Source organism: Panthera uncia, chromosome B4, assembly GCF_023721935.1.
Source record: "Panthera uncia isolate 11264 chromosome B4, Puncia_PCG_1.0, whole genome shotgun sequence".
NCBI lineage: Eukaryota > Metazoa > Chordata > Mammalia > Carnivora > Felidae > Panthera > Panthera uncia.
In genome coordinates this window covers 64,159,279-64,173,586 of record NC_064809.1, presented here as the reverse complement: position 1 = coordinate 64,173,586, position 14,308 = coordinate 64,159,279, and the positions used below count along the sequence as shown (strand labels likewise).

Here is a 14,308-nt window from a genome sequence, read left to right as displayed (position 1 = left end):
ATGAGAACGTGTCACCCAGATGTACACTCCATCACATTAAGTCCTTTGTGGTTGGCTGTTTTCTTCTTTAAATTATGAGATTCTTGTGGGAAAAGATGACATTTTGTGTGTTCTATTTTGGATGTGCATGGCTGGGGGGAATCACCTGGTAGATTAGAAGTGTGTAGTATGTGTAAACTTCTGTTTTATACAATTTTAAATTTAATTTTGTAAGTTAAACTTTACTTAAATAGCAATTGGCCAAATTTAGGATAAAAGTAAGCCTTTGGTAGTTACAGTAATTATTGAAGTAATATGTGATTATTGTGTGTAGTATTTTACTAAGTATGATATGTATGTAAGAATATGTAAAAGGCACAATGGATAAATTGTTCCCCTCCAAAAAGCTTTTAACATATTTGGAAGAACAAGCTTGAATACAAAGTGACACAGAAATAATTGATAAAATTATGTACTAACAAATGAAAGGTTTAGATCAATTTATGCATGTGTTTTAACACATGAAAAATATTTTATACACACACACACACACATACATACAATAAAGGGACTAAATGATGTAGAAGTGATTCAGAAGACTTCTCTATAAAGATCTAGGTGACAGGGAGAACTGATTGCATGTGGAAAAATATAAAGCCTTTTTATTTATTCACTTATTTAACTCATGAGCATCTACTCTGTATTAGCCTTGTCCTAGATGCTAGGTATAGAATATTAAAGAAAACAAAGTCCCTCCCCTGAAATGTAGTGCTGAAAATAGACATGCAAACCAGAAATTATGATATGTTATTACGAGTGCTGCTCTGAGAATAAAAAGGAAGGTCACTTAGTCCAGAATGCTCAGCTAGCACTATAGAAAGATCCTTTGGTCTGTGGTAGTGAAATCTGGTTTGTGGAGCTCATGAGGACTAGGGGAGTTAGGGGTAAATTAGATACAGAGCAACTAAGTAGGAGGCCATTGCTGCTATTCAGGCAGTTGATGAAGACTGATGTTAGGCAGTCACCGTAAAACCAAAAATTGCACAGATCTGATAGAGACAAAGAAATAGCCTATTGACTCCTACCATGGTACAGTGAAAATACTGATAACCAAAGTAAAGATAATAGAAAAACAAAAGCTCAGTTCTTTCTCACTGTAGAACATAGAGGGTGGACTCATAACCTCAAAGACACTTCCTGTCACCTTTGGAAAGGTGGAAGAAGAAATGATTCCTTCTTTAAATACAAGCAAACAGGCTCTCCTATGTGCAGGCATTCTCTGTTTCTGGGAATAAAAATTCCACATCAGACACAGTTCCACACCTCCATAAATCTTTTGAGGGAGGAAACAGTCTGGAAAGAAATATCTCACATAAAATAATTACCCTGATAAAATTATGTTAAAAAAATCACTACAAGAACACAGAGCTTGAAGTAACAATTCTGATGAAGATGAGGTTTGAGGATGGAGGTATAGCTACCAAGAAGTCTATATTTATACCGGTACTTAGCAGGTCATTGGAGAGAAATGTGCCCAAACATGAGGCAGAGGTAAGCAGGAGTCTTGGTGGTGGGTAATGAGAACAATTTTCCATAATTCGTGTGAATTCCAGAGTGTGTTTCTGAAGTGATAACTAGATACTTCTCTATCTCCTTTGCCACTCATAGTTTATAACTTACTGTACATATTTGGGGCCACTGAAACCAGAATTAAGTTTTATACTAATATTATGACTGTAGTTCATTTAATTGTTTTTGGTCACTCATGTTTAAGTTAAGGTATAAAATGTTGGGGCACCTGGGTGGCTCAGTCAGTTAAATGTCCAACTCTTGATTTTGGGTCATGTCATGATCTCATGGTTTGTGAGTTTGAGCCCCACATTGGGGTCTGCACTGACAGCATGAGCTTGCTTGGGATTCTGTCTGCCTCTCTCTCTGACCTTCCCCTGCTCACTCTCTATCTCTCTTTCTCAAAAATAAATAAAAATAAACTTTAAAAAATTGTATACAATGAGGTGCATATAGGACACAGATCATTGGTACTTCTTGATTTTTATACATGTATACACCTTTAATGCAGTCACTCACATTCAGATAGAGAAAATCTCCATCACCCAGAAGATTTTCTCATTCTTGCTTTGCATCAGTGCCACTCCAGCCCAACCACACAGGAGCTTTATCACCACATGAAAGCTTTGCCAATTTTTGAACTCCCTGGAAATGGAACCAGGCAAGTAGTATTTACTTTCTTGTGCCTGGTTTATTTCATTCATCATAACATTTGTGATACACCCATGGCTTTATGCCATTTGTTGTTTTGTAGTATTCCATTATTGGAACACTGCATGATTTTTTTACCCACTCTCTTGTTGGGCGTTTAGGGTATTTTTGAATAATGTTGCTATAAACACTTACACATTTCTCCTGGGCGATTTGCTTTTAGATACTGCAGCATAGCATCGTGGTATTTTACATGTATTAATTACTGTCAGGCAATCTACATGTTAGGTGTTGTCAATCGTTGTAATCAGGGATTCACATCTCTGGCATTGTCACTTAGCCTTTAATTAGAACCGCTCCATTTTAGAAGCAGCTACTTTTGAGGTACATGTACTGCATTATTTTAAGGCCATACATTGAACAATTGAATTTTTGATACAGGAACTCACTGCTGAAATTAGTGGTTTGCTGGTTCGCATAATGAATGTTGGAAGTGGGATCTCATTGGCAAAATCAATGAAAATAAAGATAAGAAGATTAGCTAGACCATTTTAGACACACTCTCCACATTAATCGAGCAGGATATATGCAGCTAGCAAATCCTGCAGCCTGTGTGCCTGAGAGGGGTGCTGAAGACAGTTTTGAAAGAATCCTTTCTCCATCTATTGGCATGGAGGATTTTGGTTGCTGATGATAATTATAAGCCAACTCTAAGTGTGTAGAATTTTGCATATAGAATATAATTATACTTGCCTTAAGTCAGCTATTCATGCAAGATCAGGTCAGTGCCTAAAGAGAGAGAGACAGAGAGAGAGAGAGATGGGCATTTATCAAACTGATGGAACAGGTCATATGAAATATTTTCTTCCTTCTTCTAAAGAATATTCATTCCATAAATGTTGGTATGTGATAAAATTTGCTCTGAGATTTGCTTTCATTATAACTGCTAGTGTGTTTGTGGGAAAGAAGCTAATGCCACTTTCCTCTAATTTTCCATGATAACCCTGACTCACCAAAAGCTCCTTAAAATTATGCATGACCAATTTTTTGGGGTACTATCATAGATGTAGTATTGACTTCAACTCTCCACTCTTCCAGGGATAGGAAGATACAGGTAAGAGTGAAGTTTCACCAGTTGGATACCTTATCCTTGACTTTGGGCTCTCCAAGTGAGATGTTGGAAGACCTTATGAAAGCAAGGGCTTTAAAATGCCAGCCCCATTATAAGAATCATGACCTAGATAGTCCATTGGTCCCAAGAGAGTGAGCAGTAAGAAGCAGAACTCTATTAGTAATACCAACCTGAGGCAAAACTTCCCCAGATGACCCATAGCTCTGTGAGAGTAAATGACTGTACCTGAGTTTTACTCTTGTCACTTTATGGAGTCAGGATTATTAAGGTTTAATATTGTTGCAGTAAGTAAATTAGCCCTTTTGAAGTGTAGAGATTTTTGAATTTTGAAAATGTACACAGTCACATAATCACCATCACAATCAACATATAGAACATTTCTAGCACCACAAAAAGCTCTCTCATGCCCCTCCTCTTACCCTCGGACCCTGGCAACTATTGATTGGTTTTCTGTCCCTTGTGGTTTTGAACTTTCTAAACTATCATGAAAATGAAAGTATATGGTATGAAGCCTTTTTTTGTTTTTGTTTTCATTTTTGTTTTTGTTTGGCTTTTTTACACTTAGTACAATGCATTGGAGATTTATCTATACTGTTGCATTTATCAGTAGTGTGTTCTTTTGAATTTCTGAGTAGGATGCATTTATCAGTTTGTATTTCCATTCAGCAGTTGATAGATATTTAAATTATTTTCATTTCTGGAATGTTAAGAATAAAACTAGTTGGAAATATTTACAAGCATGTACTTGGGAGGACATAAAATATTCTTTTGAGTAATATCTAGAAGCAGAATTGCTGAGTTGTTAAAAGTATCTTCTTTAACTTTATAAGAAAATTCCCAAACTGTTTTCCAGAATGATAGTACCATTTTACATTCTACCAAAACTGTATGAAGGTTCCAGTTACACTACACCTTCAGTAATTCTTGGTATTTTCAAGTTTGGGGGTTTTGGTTGTTCTTGTCTTGGTTTGTTTAGCCACTGCAATAGGTGTGAAGAGGTATGCCACTGTGGCTTTAGTTTGGGTTTCTCTAATGATTACTGATGTTGAGCTTCTTTTCATATATTTGTTTGCCATCCGTATTTAAAATTTTAATCTTTTTGGTGAAATATTTGTTAAATATTTTTGCCTATTTTTAATTAGGCTGTTTATTTCCTTATTCAGTTTTGTGGGTTCTTTATATATTCCAAATACCAGTCCTTTATCAGACATATGTTTTGCAAATATGGACCAAAGAGAAAAAAAAATAGGAAGAGGCCATATTATTGGGAAAAAACCCCAATAATATGATTACTGATTGACAATTTATACCTCAGAATACACAAACATGTGGGAATCATCAATTGACTGTCCTCTTTGAGCCACCTGCAGCATGACGGAAGGGCCTGTATTTCATCCTCTTCCTTACCTTTTATTCAACTTGAAAAACGTTAGCAGTGCCGAGCGCCATGACACACTTAACTGCAGATGATGACAAGGTTCAGTTTTTATGCATGTTAAACGACACTTAGCAACAGCTCTCTTGTCAGCTATTGCTTGAAAGAGATGGCTTTCTCCAACATCATCCCCCCCGCCCCGTTGCTTAGCAACCCTGCTTATTTCACTAGCAATGTACCTATCATGGATATCGACCTGAACAGAAACACATCCTTGAACAATGGAGGACATACAGCAGGAGACATTGTTCTGGTTTCCTAGTTTGGTTTCAGGGCTAGCACATGGCCCTTACTATTAATCATATTAACATACAAATTAACCATTTTGTCTCACTTTTGATAATGTGTTTTATTTGTATTGATGCTGATTGTTTTGCTCCAATAACTATATGTCAGCATTTACATTTCTTATGAAGAACTTCTCTATGGCTTTCTTCAAGCTGATTTTCAAACAGGAAAAGAGTCTATTATTTAAAGTATGCTAACACAGTTTTGCTTTACTTGAGATCTCTTCTAATTGCAATCAAAATATTAGGAAAGAGTGGCATAAAATTTGTCTGTACACTTGAAATATTGAACATACTAACTTGAAATAATACGACATATTCAATAATATTTGGGGAAAATGTGGTGCTATGCACTGTTGGCTATATACTCTACAGCCATTCTTCCCTCCCCAGGATTTCTTTCTTGCTGACTTACCTCCCATTAGAGCAGCTAAAAATATTGAACAGTCACTTTGCTTGCTTCCATTGCAGTAGGACATCAGAATGTGACTCAGTCCTGGCCACTGGCATCTGAGGGAGAAATCTGACTCAGTCTCTGGGATATAATTTCTTCCTTAAAATAAACACAGGAGAAAAACTTCCTCTGCCCATGGACATTGTCACTCCATGCCCTTCCAGAAAATGTAACAACCATCTTACAACTATAAAGTGATAAGCCTAAAGACTGTCAATGAAAAAATAGTTTAAGTAACTCAAATAGAGTTCAGATACTTTATTCATCTGGTAAGTATGAGGGAGCATCTGAAGGGTGGCTAACTCCCTAAGTCAATGTGGGGTAGTTTTGTGGATTCAGAAGAAGAGGTATGGGTCCTGGTGCTTTGGGTCAGGTAGCAGTTTTCACTGGATTGATTGGAGATTCTCCTCCTCCTCCTCCTCCTCCTCCTCCTCCTCCCTCCTCCTCCTTCCTCTTCCTCCTCCTCCTCCTCCTCTTCTTCTCTTCTTTATTGCCTCTTCATTGGAATCACTGATGAAATCCAAGAAGAGTGCTTTTGAGAGCTATTTTTATAAGCCTTGAAGTTTCTCTATTACTTAATTTTAAGGAGAGAGAAGGAAGGAACTTGCTAACTAAATACATAAATAGAAAATGAAAGAAAGAGGAGGAAAAGAGCAAGAAGACAAAAGATTTTGCTCTATTATGTCTACTTTAATCCTTTTACAAGATCAAGCAATACACCAAAGATGGTGAAGCAGAACAATGAGTCCTGGTGACACTGCTTCACAACTGAGCTAACACTGGAGTCAGAAAAAGCCTTAAAAGGATACATTTGATTAGCCTCACTAAGGATAATTACCCTTTCTGAAAATTAACTGATTTGGGATGCTAATTACATTTACAAAATCTCTTCACAGCAGTAACTAGATTCTTATTGAAGAATAAATGGAAGAAGATGAATGAATATCAGGGGATAGGAATCTTGAGGGTCATCTTATAATTCTACTGTATGAAGCAGTAAAATTTTAGAAGGAATTTTAGTATACTATATAGCAACCTAGGTGTTCAGAATATATTTTTATTGTAAACATTTATTATGAAAGTTATCAAGCCTCCAGCAAAGTTACAAGATGTTGCTAAATAGTCATGTACTCACCACGTAGACCTCCCATTAACAATTGTTATATCAACATTTATAATTTATATAAATGATAAGACATTTTTGTCAATATCTATCTGTCCTTTTATCTATTCATTAATTCATCTTATTTTCAATGAATTTCAAAGGAACTTGAAGGCATCAACATATTCCTTAAATATTTCAACGTGTAAATTGTTAACTAGAATTCAATATTTGCTAGGGTTTTCTTTTGATATAAAATTTGCATACAATGAAATACACAAACCTTAACTGTACCGTTTGCTATGGAGTTTTTTTTCTAATTTCTCTCCCCCAAGTTTATGGAGGCATCATTTACATATAAAATTTAGCTAGTTTAAGTGTGCAATTTGAGGTGTTTTGAGAAATGTAAGCCTCACCACAACTAAGATACAGAGCATTCCATCATCCTAAAACATTCCTTCTTGCTCTTTTGCAGTTAATCCTTTCCCCTCACCCTGACCCCAGGCAATTACTCAAAAAAATATTTTAACCAAAATAACCAATAGTTATATGGCAAACATAATAAAAGTCCATAAACAAACAATACATTAAAAAATATTAACAAAAATAAAAAGGCCAACCAAAAAGAAGACAAAATGGACAGATATGAAATTTATAAGAAACATCTAATTAAACAGTGAGAAGATACTCAGTCTTCTTAGTAGGCAGGAAAATAAAAGTTCAAACAATAATAAAGTGTCACTTTTTAACCTATCACAATGTAAAAACAAAGTCAGTTGTATTTCTAATGTTGAGAAGGGAGAAGTGGTAAAATATCAACTGTTATAGGTCTTTGATAAAATAATCAATCTGGCGATAGCCATTAAAATTAAATCTACTGGCTAAGATGGCCTTGATATTTCCCTCAGTTTGACCTTTATAGACAGGCTTCTTCCTATCTACTGGTCCCTGACCTCCTTCTTACCATGGCCCTTACAGAATCCGGATGGCCTACACCACTGAGGTTCCTCCTCTCTTAGAGAGGATTTACTTTAGAAAATCTCTCTTAGAGCACTTACTTTAGAAAACTAGTAACTGTAAATTCTTTCTCCATCCCTTTGAGACGTGAGTCCTTTCAAAAGTCTTTTGCCAATTTCACAACCCAGGCCTATCTTTCTCAAGGACCTGGGAGCCATCCTTTTGAAATGTACTCATCTAGGAAGATAATACCCCCATTCCCTAATGTCTGGGGGGGTGGTAGGAGCCTAAGTTCAGTGAATGCCTTGCTTCAAGTTGTAAAACTGTGTCCTGTCAGGAAGATATGAAGACTGTTTACTTTTCCTTTGGGTAAAGCTAATTAGCCAACAAAGATGGCCTGTGATTTCTTTAGTCTAATCCCAGCTCTTGAAAACTCACTTTGTTTCAGTAGAATTGAGATAACTTAGTTATGTTCTGTCTCCCCTATTGCAATAGCCTTGAATAAAGTTTTCAGCATCCGATTAACTTTGTCCAGTGCAGTTTTTGCTTTGACAGTACACACAGTCTTCAATCTGGCATTCCCATCCCACTGCAGAGTCTGTCCCTTAAAAACAAAAGCATGGAATTTAATTAACGCTGGTTACCTTGGAATGAATGGAAGAGGATGATAGAAAATAAAGAAAAAGCTATTTTTAGAACCATGTTTCTACTGAAAGAGCATATGTAATTTGGTCTTTTTTTTCTTTTTGATGTCTGATCTTATTTATTTGTTACTCTTAGAAAATCTCATTTTTGACTGGACTCAGGCTTAGAGGTAGAAGCTCTCAGATACCACCTCCATCTCTTGACAATCTGTTCCTGGCATCTTTCCTTGGCTTCTTTCATTTTCTTTGCCAAAAAGTTTAGCATATTCTGCAACCCCTTCCTTATTTTTCTTAGTATGCTGCTTCTTCAGAGCAATACACTGATGTTTGTGTCAGAGGACACATGAAGAAACAAGATGCTGAATCTTGGCCATTTTGGCTCTAGTTTCTTGCCGTCTTAGTTTAGGGGCTTTCTCACAACATACTGGTGGACATCATTTCTTTAGAAAAGTTTGCAGATTCCTCTCATTCTTTTGGGCCCCAGGTGGCAAGACACAGTAGTATTAGTGACTCCAGGAATATCCTTCTCACCCCCCCTTTTTTTTACAATAACCAAATTGAGAACTCTGAGATTGGCATCCACAATGCAACGCCAAACAGATCTGCACTTTCTTTCTCTAGTCTTCCTTAGTCGGTAGCAGGAATGCCCCTTACTCAGCAGCAGGTGGACATGACCAGGGGTCAAGACACCCTGCTTCATGGGGAAGCCTTGCTTGTCATTGCCACCACTTATTTGGACCACATAACCCTTCCATTTTTCATCGAGAGCATCAGCAGCAACTTCTGTGGCCATACCCTTGTTATAAAAGGTATGAGGTTTGTGTTCATCATCCACTTCTATGAGCTTTTGGCAGCCAGTAGCTGAGCAAGAGATGTTCAGCTTCGTCCTAAAGCAGCTTACTGCCTTTGAGGTACCACAAAAAAAGAGCAATATGATCTTTTTTATATAAACTTGTATCTGATGCTGGAAAGAATGTTGAAAAATGAATTGAATGTGCATTAAAATAAAAATAAAATAAAATAATGAAATATAACTTGACTGCCACTCCCCATGGATTTAAATGATTGTTCAGTGTTTCTGTTTTTGAAGTGTTTTTTTACTATAATTTATCATAGGGCTTTTCACATTAAATAATATTAATTTACTTATGTGTCTGTTTCCCTCATTAGCATACAACACCCTTCTAAGCAGAGAGCATGTCATTTATTTGACTATCTCAAGCACTTAACACAAAATATAAAATATGTTAAATGGTCAAAAAGTGATTGGATTTGAATGAAGTTTATACCACAATAATTTTGGGAAAATATATGAGGACATGAGAGGAATAAGGAGATAAAATAATATCTTTATAACGTGGTGGAACTGGAGAATTTTTTCAGCATATTGAAGTTGCCTGTACTATAGGGCATAATAATACCTTTTATTCAGTTTAACAAACTTCAAATTTGGATGCGTGAGCCCTACTATTCTTTGTCTAAGACATATCCAGGCAACTAAGTTGAGGCCCCTACTCAGGGAATTAACGGTCTCATGGGCATAAAAACATTGACAAAGTAAGCCTAATAAGTGCAATGCAGGATATTGCATTAAAATGAAATAACACATGTCAAAACACTCTATAAGATCTATAGAATCCTATGTGTTTTAGGCTTTTCACAGTATTATAGTCAGTTGTATATATTTCTAATCTCCTCTGTTAAAATATAAATGTGACTAGCCAGTCACTGTGTCTTAATTCTGTTTCCTCTTCCATGACTAGCACAGTTTCCTTGTGTAGGAGGCATTCCAAAATTCTCTGTTAACTGAAGGCACAGATGAACACATAAGTGAATTAATGAATGATTGCCTTTCATTGAGCAGTGGTTTTCAAATAGTAATGTATATCGGATAAGCCTGCAGAGATTTTGATTTAGTTGATCTGGTAGTAAGGGCCAAGAAATCTGTTTAGCACTTAGGTTAATTCTGATGTAGCTGGCATGCAGACCATCCAGTGAGAAGTTCTGGCAAAGAGTGTAGAGTTTTGGCCCACTTCATTATCTTATTTGGTTTTGAAAGCAAAGATATAGTCAAAATTTTGTCCTTCCAGGGCTGAGCCTCCATCAGCCTTACAGGTAGAACTTTAAAAAAGCATAGCTGATTTATGTGTCAGAGGGAAATTACAGTCTGCTTCTATCTTTCATCTAGAAGCAAAGAAATCAAGGTTTAGATTCTGTCCTCCTTGTTAAGGCACCAATATTTTAATGCAGCTAAAAATCTGATAAGGGGAGGGGCCAAGATAGAGAAACAGCATGGAAGTGTTTTTTTTGCATCTCTTATCCCTGAAATGCAACCAGATTAACACTAAGCCATCTTGTACACCTAGAAAATTGATTTGAGGATTAACACAACAATCTGCACAACTTGAACCACAGAACTTGGCAGGTACGCAGCACAGAGAGGTGAACTGGGGGAGAGAGAAGCCGCGGAGAGCAGGGAGCTGGTTTTGCTTGCAGAGAGAGGACAGAGATGGGGGGCAGGTGGAGAATACGGGAAACACACCCCCCCCCCAAAAGCAGCAGGGGAGAAAAAGAAAAAGTGGAAACAGTCACAAGGGTCTGAACAAAAAAGGGATAAAGGAGAAAGGAGAGTTTAAATTCCATTAAGACTCTATAAACAGGGACAGTGCAGAGTCCGAAACTCCGCAGCTGGATAACTGGTGGTGCTCTGGTGGGAAGGGCGAATCCCCAAGAGCAGAAAGTGAGGTCTGAGGGGTCTACAGCCTACAAGGTGAGTGGCAGTTCCCCTGCTGGGAGGACATTTGATAGAGGCTGTGCAGCCACCCCATCCACAAAGGTCCCAGTGGATCCCAGAAAACAACCACATTCACTGGTGTTGGAACAAGGGTGTTAAAGGTTAAGCCTGGCGCCAGGTGTGTGTTGTGATTTACCATAATTCCTGAAACACTGCTGATACAAGATTGCATGAACTTTTTCTAGGGTGGGCTGGCACCCAGCCAGGGTCTCTGGGCATCGGCAGCAGCACAGTCTCGAGAACGTTCCTGGAGGCAGGCCGGCACCAGCCATTGCTCAGCAACACCCTCCCCCAGAGGGTCTGAGTGGGTCAAATCCCCAGTCCCTCAGAAGTGAGGGACATCTCACAGCCGCATCTGAGATAGAACTCAGGAGGGAGGTGCCACCTGGCAACTTGATGGATTGGTCATGGACAGTGTAAAAGCGGGGAGAGGAAGAAAGCCAGATACAAAGGGGGTGCTTGGTTACTGGTCGGGGAGAGCACAGAGTTCTGACACTGGAGACTGGGTATGTAGGTGACGCCATTTTCACCCCTCCAGTGCATGCACATGCACCCCTATAGGAGCCACAACAATCCACCCCAGGAAGCTAAGCAGCGCCATCTAGTGGAGATTGGAGCCATTACACTAAGCCTTGCCCAACTGAGCCCAATTGTCCCGCTTGAGGAACATGACAAGTCTCTCTGCCTACTTAGTTTATGGACTATAAAGTGCTTCATGGTTTGACTTCTACAGGAAACTGGATGTAATTTCAATTGTATTTCATTCTGTTTGCTGGTCCTTTCATTCAATTTTTTTTCTTTTTCTTTTCTTATTCTTAAATACAGAAAAAGAAAAAAAATTATTTTTATTTTCCATTGTTATTAAAAAGATTTTTCTTTAATATTTTTTCTACCATAGTTTTAACTTTTTTATAAGTTTTTAAAATTTTATTTTACTTTCATCATTTAATTGTATTCTATTGTATTCATTTTTTCAAATTTTCGAATGTTTTCCTTTTCCCCCCCTTTTACCCCTTTATTTCTTTTATTGTCTTTACTTTTTTTCTCCAATCTATCAAACTTCTTTCAACAACCAGACAAAACACACCTAGAATCTGACATTCTTTATATGATTTCTTTGTGTTGTTTTTAATTTTTTAATTGTGTGTGTGTGTGTGTGTGTTTACTCTATTGACTCCTTTTCTTCCTTCAAAATGATGAAAGAAGGTATTCACCCCAAAAGAAAGAGCAGAAAGAAATGACAGCCAGGGACTTAACACAGATACAAGCAAGATGTCTGAACCATAAACTGGAATCACAGTAACAAGAATACCAGCTGGGGTTGAAAATAGATTAGAATCCCTTTCTGCAGAGATAAGAGAGGTAAAAGCTAGTCAGGATGAAATAAAAAATGCTATACCTGAGCTGCAATCTCAAAAGGATGCCACAACAGCAAGGATGGATGAGGCAGAGCAGTGAATGAATGATATAGAGGACAAACTTACAGAGAATAATGAAGCAGAAAAAAGGAGGGGGACTAAGGCAAAAGATCATGAAATAAGAATTAGAGAACTCAGTGACTCATTAAAAAGGAATAACATTGGAATCATAGGGGTCCCAGAGGAGGAAGAGAGAGAAAAAGGGGTAGAAAACTTATGGGAGCATATCATAGTGGAAAACTTTCCTAACCTGGGGAAAGACACAGACATCAAAATCTAGGAAGCACAGAGAAATCACATTAACTTCAATAAAAAAATGACCATCAACAAGGCATATCATAGTCAAATTCAGAAAATACTCAGGCAAGGAGAGAATCATGAAAGCAGCAAGGGAAAAACTCCTTAACCTACAAGGGAAAGACAGGTCAGATTCGCAGCAGACCTATCCTCAGAAACTTGGCAGGCCAGAAAAGAGTGGCAGGATATATTCAGTGTGCTCAATCAGAAACATATGCAGCCAAGAATTCTTTATCCAGTAAGGCTATCACTGAAAATAGAAGGAGAGACAAAAAGTTTTCCAGGCCAACAAAAATTAAAGGAGTTTGTGACCACTAAACCAGTCCTGTAAGAAATTTTAAGGGGGATTCTCTGAGGGGAGAAAAGATGAAAAAAAAAAAAAAAAGACCAAAAGCAACAAAGACTAGAAAGGACCAGAGTACACCATCAGAAACCCCAACTCTATGGGCAAAAAAATGGAAATAAATTCATATCTTTCAGTACTCACTCTCAATGTCAATGGTCTAAATGCTCCAATCAAAATACACAGGGTAACAGAAAGGATAAGAAAACAAGATCTATCTATATGCTGTTTACAAGAGACCCATTTTAGATCTAACGACACCTAAAGATTGAAAATAAGGGGATGGAGAACCATCTATCATGCTAATGGTTGCCAAAAGAAAGCTGGAGTAGCCACACTTATGTCATACAATCTAGATTTTAAAATAAAGACTGTAAAAAGAGATGTAGAAGGGCATTATATCATAATCAAGGGGTCTCTCCACCAAGAAGACCTAACAATTGTAAACCTTCATGCTCCAAACGGGAATTCACCCAAATATATAAATCAATTAATCACAAACATAAAGAAACTCATTGATAAGAACACCATAATAGTAGGGGACTTCAACACGCCATTTACAACAATGGACAGATCATCTAAACAGAAAATCAACAGGGAAACAATGGCTTTGAATGACACACTGGGCTGGATGGACTTAACAGATATATTCAGAACATTTCATCCTAAAGCAGCAGAATACACATTCTTCTCAAGTGCACACGACACTTCTCCAGAATAGATCACATACTAGGACACAAATCAGCCCCTCAACAAATACAAAAAGATCGAGATCATACCGTGCATAATTTTAGACCACAATGCTATGAAACTTGAAATCAACCAGAAGAAAAATTTTGGAAAGATAAATATTTGGAGTCTAAGGAAAATCCTACTAAAGAATGTGGGCTAAACAAGAAGTTAAAGAGAAGATTAAAAAGTACATGGAAGCCAATGAAAATGATAACAAACCAGCCCAAAACCTCTGGTACACAGCAAAGATGGTCATAAGAGGGAAGTATATAGCAATCCAGGCCTTCCTAAAGAAGGATGAAGGTCTCAGATACACCACCTAAATTTACACCTCAAAGAGCTGGAAAAGGAACAGCAAATAAAACCCAAAACCAGCAGAAGACCGGAAATAATAAAGATCAGACAGAAACCAATGCTATCGAAACAAACAAACAAACAGTAGGACAGATCAATGAAACCAGGAGCTGGCTCTTGGAAAAAATTAGCAAAATTGACAAACCCCGAGCCAGTTTGA

At 37.5% G+C, this 14,308-nt stretch overlaps 1 pseudogene; it reads right to left on the bottom strand.

Annotated features, from left to right (window-relative positions):
• Nucleotides 1–8,352: 8,352 nt before the first annotated feature.
• Nucleotides 8,353–11,528, bottom strand: LOC125919829 (40S ribosomal protein S6-like; annotated as a pseudogene).
• Nucleotides 11,529–14,308: the final 2,780 nt, after the last annotated feature.